This window comes from Echinops telfairi, unplaced genomic scaffold (genome assembly GCF_000313985.2).
Source record: "Echinops telfairi isolate 266 unplaced genomic scaffold, ASM31398v2 ScPeMD7_660;HRSCAF=1075, whole genome shotgun sequence".
Taxonomy (NCBI): Eukaryota; Metazoa; Chordata; class Mammalia; order Afrosoricida; family Tenrecidae; genus Echinops; species Echinops telfairi.
The window spans coordinates 1-7,136 of NW_022104558.1; the positions used below are offsets into that span (position 1 = coordinate 1).

The following is a 7,136-nucleotide window of genomic DNA, read 5'->3' on the forward strand; positions in this document are numbered from 1 at the left end:
GGTGCTCCGTCTTCTCTGCCGCGCCAGCTCCTCTGCGGCCTCCCTATTCATCGCCCAGCTGTCACGCGCATGCACGCATCGGGGTGCTCCGTCTTCTCTGCCGCGCCAGCTCCTCTGCGGCCTCCCTATTCATCGCCCGGCTGTCACGCATGCGCGCATCGGGGTGCTCCGTCTTCTCTGCCGCGCCAGCTCCTCTGCGGCCTCCCTATTCATCGCCCAGCTGGCACGCGCATGCACGCATCAGGCGCGTCTTAACCCTCACAATGGCACCTTAACGAAGTCTCGTGCAGCAGGCCTGCCCAATGCACGATGTCCTTTGGCTTCTTGACTGCTGCCCCTGGAGCGTGGGTGATGGCGTCACGCATGATGAAACCCTGGACAACGGATCGGGCACATCTGTGACATCTTGTTTCTCCCATAGGCCAGTTCAGTGTGTTCTTTAAATCTGAGCAAAATCTCTCAACCTAGCTGGCTTTCTAATAGAGGCTGCCGTGGCCTCAGGATGACTGGTGGTGCAGTAGTAAAATGCTCAGCTGCCAAGCAAAAGGCGGCTTGTTCAAACCCATCAGGAGAAATAGGTGGCAGTGTTTGAGTTCTCCGGTGGGTCATACCTCGGTTCTTGGCTTCACACAAGAAAAAATTCACACTGAAGCCTAGTTTGTGATCCATGTGGGTTTTTATAAAGGATGGGAAAAGTTTCAGGTTTTACAGTCTCAAAAAAAGTACCCACTATTTGGGGGAAGCGTGTCAAACCTCACGGAAGCCACACTAGGGCTCACCACTGAACTTGAGCAACCTCATGGGACTGCTCACCCACACGTGGCGACCTGAGGCCAGAGAGACCACGGCACAGCCAAGCGGGCACAGGGCAGGGTCCCAGGGAGAGGGCCAAAGGCCGAAGGGGAGGCGTGGTCCAAGGTATTGGTTGACCCCATTGGCTGAATCAAGCCCACCTGGTGGGGGCCTGAATTGTAGCATGCCCACTGAAAGGGTCCTTATAGGTGTTTAATGCTTGCCTGATTTCTTCCCAACCTCCTGTAGGGGCCCTTTAGGGCTGGAGAGCAGCAACCCTGCCCTGTTCTGCTACCTAACAGTAGCTCGCTTCTCTGAGGATGACAGCCTTGGAAAGCCGATTCTGCTGCTTCCTAGAGGGCCCCTCTGAGTTGGCATTAACTGACGGCAGGTTTTGGTTGCTACACAGACCCGTGGCCGCATTACCCCTTGGAGAGTAGGGTTTACATTACCATGTGGAGTGGCAGTGGCCTGAGCCCTGGGCAAGGCAAGGTGACTCCAGAGTGAGGAGTTGAGTGGATGGACAACAAAGCCCTGGCCCTCAGAACACTTTGCTGTAGCTCCTCTGCTGGTGTGTCACTGCGCTAAAGCTGTCTGCCTTTCCCCTTCCAGGAAGGGTTTGACGCCCTGGACCCCTTTGCCCCCATCCTGGTCTCCAACTACAACCCCAAAGAATGGGAAGGCTGTATTCACTATTATATGGAGAACAGTTGGCTTCAGCATGAGAAAGGTCAGGTTTGTTTGTGTTTTGTTTTTTCAGGGCTTTGTGCTCTCTGAATCAGAGCCTTGATCACGCCTCTCTCCGCAGCAGCCTGTCATTTGCATTTTATTCTTTTCACCACTGTATCCTTACTTATTTCTAGTTAATTAAGTGGTATCAGAAGCGGGGGCTGGGGTGTGTTAAGGTTTAACTTACAAGAGAGATTATATCGCTTCCTAAATTGTGGTCATCACCCCAAATACAATGCTCGTCCTAAAGGAGGAGGCCAGGCCAAATCCAGCCACAGGGCAGTTCTCCGCAGTCTCTCGCTGTCGCTGTCTTTCATCACTTAGCAAACTTTGATGGGGTGGCAGGTGTCCCGGGGTATCCACAAAATATTGCATACTGTGTGCAGGCTGCCCTGCAGAGAGGAGCCCTGCTAGCATACTGGTTACATGCAAAGTCGACCGTTCAAAACCACCCCCCACTCCTCATATGGGGGACATTTACTACTCTCATCAAGAGCTCATCTTGGAAACCCACAGGGACAGTGTCCACTCTGCCCTCCAGAGGTGCTCCGAGTCAAAATCCATTCTCTGGCAGTGCGTTTGAGTTGTGGGAGAGCCAGCTGTATTAGTGAGGAGGGGCCAGCCAGGCTTTTCAAACACAGATCATGGTCGACTCTGACCATAAGTCTTCCAACTCGTCACTTCACCCTTGCCCTCACCTGTGGACATGAGCGAGGCTGTCCTGTCAGCTGTCATTAAAGTAGGTTGCCCAAGGGTGGAGAGAAAAGTCTAGAAGAAGCTGCAGCATGGTGGATTTGGGGAACAAAATGAGCGATGCCCACGGGGACTGGGAGCTTGGACAAAGCCCTAGTACAGGAGGGAGGAATGCTGGATCCCAGGGATAGAGACAGAAAGGGGAGATTAGTCATAGGGAAAACACCCTTGATGAGGTAAAGGGTCTAGCAGTCCCTCTCTTGGGACAGGGCAGTCTGAGTATCACCTGGCCTCTGGCTACAGAGTGTCTGGGAAATATAGGTGCAACCCGAGGGGCTCACCTTTTTCCGTCTGACTCATTACAGCGCACACAGAGGAAGGGCTGAAGGAGCTGCTGTTTCTGAGTAATGCGAACCCTGAGCAGCTGGAGCGGCTCTGTGCCTACCGCTAGGCCAAGGTCACAGCACACCGCCCGGGACCCTGGCAGATGAGGAAGCCCCAGGGAGCGCAGGACGGCGGCTCCTGGCCATCATTGGAATGGGCTCCTTCGGACCCAGCTGTCTCCACAATCAGGCAGCCTCGTTCCTGAGACACACTCGTTTACTAGATGTGGCTTTCTGACATGCCCATGGCTGTATTCCTCTAATAAAGGTAAATGTCTTTTGTAAAGCGTGTTGTTACTTTTTTTTTTCCACTCATTTTATTAGGGGCTCATACAACTCTTGTCACCATACATACATCAATTGTGTAAAGCACATTTGCAGATTCATTGCCCTCATCATTCTCAGAACATTTGCTCTCCACTTAAGCCCCTGGCATGTTGTTACATTCTTGACATAAAAAAAAAAATCCATGTCTGCGTCACAGGTCTAAAGAGACTTAGTCCTACAGAAATTTTCAGACCATACAATCCAGGTGATTACAATGCACAGCTTAATTTCTCCTTCCCGGCCACCTCCACCCTCACTCCCTAGCTCCCCTCTTCCCGAGGGTCCCTGAGAGCTGCGCGGGAACTCGGGCATTTGCACGTGGCCCAGCCCCTTCCTGCCAGTCCTTGAGAATTAGCTGTACACCTCTGCGCACGCACTCCCTTTTCTTGGCTGCAATGCTCCCGAGTCGTCCTGACTCGGTGCCACCCTTGGAAGATGGGGAAGGAATCACCCAAAGGATCAGCATTCCATTCCCTGGGACCGGCTCGTGGCCTAGAGCTGTCCCGTGAGTGAGCTGCACAGGGGCTTCCCAACGTCATGGAATAGCTCCATTTTAACTGTCATTTCCCATGAACTATTTGGAGCCCCGCAGAGGTTTCAGGGACTCTTACTCCCTTCTCTACAGAATGACGCCAGTTTGCAAGAAGGAGGTTGTAAAATGCCTGGCATACTGCTGTCAGTTGTCATCAAGTCCGGTAGGGTCTTCCAGGGGTCTCTTAGGCTCCAGCCCACTGCTGTGGCCGCTGGGCACTTTGAGTGCCTTCCAGCCTGGTCAGATGATGATCTGTGACCCAGATAACGGGTCACGTGGTCCCAGCTCCTTTTCAGGGGTAGATCACCAGACTTTTCTTCCAAGTCTGTCTTAGTCGGCATAACTACTGGAACTTGTCCACCCAAGGTGACTTACTGGTTTCTTAACTTCCCACGGCATAGCTTCCACCATCAGAACAACACAAGTCACTGCAGGATGGCAGACTCGACAGAAAGCTTGGAGTAACACATGATAGGTACTTAGTTCGTTTGTACTTATCTTTATAACTTAGATTTTACAATGCTTTGAGGATCACAGTAAGCGATAAGGTCTATACATATGTGAGTCCTCCTTTTTTCTCAGCTAGATTCCTTTACTTCTAAGCCACCTTAACAATTCTTTATCAGTATTTTCACTCTTGACCTAATCCCTGGTCACCTATTTTGGTGGCCGTGTAATTCGTCACTTGAGCTAGACAGGTGCTGCAACACCAAGACCCAACACACAGCCACCTAGCCCTCAGTGGAAAGGCCGAATCCACGGAATCAGCCCCTTTGGCTATGTATGTCTTTAGTCATTCTGCTTTCTCATTGGCCTGGATAGAAAAGCTTGTCGTGACGGGTCATCATCCCTTTAGATTTACCTGAATGCTCAACTTGTTATGACCTCTACGTTCGGGTCACATGCCCAGCACTTCTTGCTTGATTTACTGTATTTGCAGCTGCTTGTGCCTCCCTCTATGTCATCTGGAAAGGGTCTGCCTGAGGTGAGCTTCCTAAGCCCAGGCTGTCAAGGCATTCTATTCTGAGGCTCTCTCCATTTTAAACATTTGTTTGTCAAGTACATGTGACAATATTTAAATCATACTATGAGACCAACACTAAGAATCAGTCAGACCTGTCCCTCCCCCCAGAATAATTTATTTCAGAGGACAGCACTGAATCTGCAGTTCCGGGAGAGGGACATGTCTGACCAGAGCAAATGAAGGGGGAGGAAGAGAGAGTGGAGCACATCCTGGCCCACCAAGCCTTAAGGACAATATTCCCACTCAGAGCAGCTAATCCACAGAGAAGACCACATGGCCGGCCCCACTATGAGACAAGACATCCCTCACTGACCCATAGCCCTACAGGGGACAACACTGGAGACGGTGTGGGAACTCCGCCCCATCTGATCCCACCACACCGAGGCAAAACACTAAGGGTGTGCAACAGAACAGCAAGGGGAACAGAGGAACGAAGTCCCCAGGGAATACCAAAAATAGACTTTGGGACCAGGGCTTAGCGCCCCAAGAGACTGGACTGGAAAACACTCCTGAAGGCCAACAAACAGTCCTTGAACTAACTACAAGCTTTTCTTTCTTGTTTTGTTGTTTGTTGTTGGTGGTGGTGTTTTGTTTTATTTTGTTGCTTGGCTTTACTCTGTTTTGTTTTTGTGCATGTTATTATCTCCGCAGGTCTGTCTAAATAAGATAGGCTGGATGAACAATCTGGAGGAGAAAACAACAGGACCAACAGTTTTGGGGGGACATGGGAGATGGGGAGGTGGGGGGAAGGGAAGTGGTGTTAACAAACCCAGGGACAAGGGAAAAACAAGTGATCCAAATCTGTGGTGAGGAGGGTGTAGGAGGCCTGGTAAGGCGTGACCAAGGGTAAAGTAATCAAGAGGAATTACTGAAACCCAATGAAGGCTGAGCATGATAGTGGAACAAGAGGAAAGTCAAAGGAAATAGAGGAAAGATCTAGGAGGCAAAGGGCATTTATAGAGGTCTAAATAAAGGCATGTACATGTGTAAATATGTATATGAGGATGTGGAAATAGATCTATGTGCATATATTTATAGGTTTAGTACTAAGGTAGCAAAAGTAGCAGATGGACATTGGGCCTCCACTGAATTACTCTCTCAATGCAAGAATACTTTCTTCTGTTAAATTGGCATTCTATGATGCTCACCTTCCTGACACAAAGCTGATGGTGCCCGGCTATCAAAAGATGCAGGGTCTGGGGTCTTAAAGGCTTGAAAGTAAACAAGCGGCCATCTAGCTCAGAAGCAACAAGCCCACATGGAAGAAGCACACCAGCCTGTGGGATCACGAAGTGTTGAAGGGATCAGGCATGATCACAACAAAAAGTCATCATTGCGAATGAGGGGGAGTGCGGAGTGGAGACCCAAAGCCCATCTATCTGTAGGCAATTGGACATCCCCTTACGGAAGGATTGCGGGGAGGAGTCGGGCAGTCGGTGCAATGTAGCAATGATGAAACATACAACTTTCCTCTAGTTCCTAAATGCTTCCACCACCCCCGCCCACTATTATGACCCAATTCTACCTTACAAATCTGGCTAGACCAGAGGATGTACACTGGTACAGATAGGAACCTCCTCCCTGGGAGATGGACAACAGAAAAGTGTGTGGAGGAAGACGTCGGACAGTGCAAGATATGACAAAATAATAACTTATAGATTATCAAGGGTTCATGAGGGATGTGGGAGTGGGGAGGGAGGGGAAAATGAGCTGATGCCAGGGGCTTAAGTGGAGAGCATATGTTTTGAGAATGATGAGGGCAATGAAAGTACAAATGTGCTTTACACAACTGATGTATGTATGGATTGTGATGAGTTGTATGAACCCCTAATAAATTGGTTTTTAAAAATCAGTCGGATTCCTTTACATTAACAAAGACAACTTGGAAAATAATACCAGTTATGATAGCTACCCCAAAAATGAAATACTTAGGAATAATTTAAGCAGAAAAACAAAAGATAAACCCAAAGAGACCTAGCATAGAAGGTAGAACATACCATGTAAGTGGGGAAATGTACTAGACTCGTGAATGGGAAGAGGTAGCATTTTGTCAATGTCAGTATTAGCCAAGTGATCTATGAATATAATGTGTTGCTGACTCACATTGCAATACCATTCTTGAGAGACAGACTGAGCACCGACTCCATATGGGAAGGAAAGAGATGCCAGAGAAAGCAAAGCACTGGTAAAGAATAGAAAAGTAAAAGGCCTCACACTTCCTGTTCTCAGAACATAATCCACCAGTCACAAGAAACTCCCACTGGTACAGGACAGACACTGTGGAACCGAACTGAGACTCCAGAAATAAATCCTTCCATCCATGGACACTGGGCTTTTTTAATCAATTTACTGAGGCTCATACAATTCATCACAATACATAGATCAATTGTGTAAAGCACATGTATACATTTGTTGCCCTCATTATTCCCAAAATTCGCTTTCCTTTTGGGTTCCTGGAATCAGCTCATTTTCCTTTTTTCCCCTCCCCCTCCCTTCCTTCCCCTCTCCCCCATACACCCTTGATAATTTATAAATTATTATTGTATCTTATTTTACACTGCCTGGCGTCTCCCTTCACCCACCCCTCTGCTGCCCGTCCCCCAGAGAGGAGGTTATATGTAGCTCCCTGTAATCAATTCCCCCTTTCTACACCCCC

At 49.1% G+C, this 7,136-nt stretch overlaps 1 long non-coding RNA gene across 1 annotated transcript; it reads left to right on the plus strand.

Annotated features, from left to right (window-relative positions):
• Window positions 1-179: 179 nt before the first annotated feature.
• Window positions 180-2,883, plus strand: LOC123522031. The gene is made up of 2 exons (XR_006680342.1): window positions 180-1,522; window positions 2,580-2,883. It is a non-coding gene; the product is annotated as an uncharacterized LOC123522031 (long non-coding RNA).
• Window positions 2,884-7,136: the final 4,253 nt, after the last annotated feature.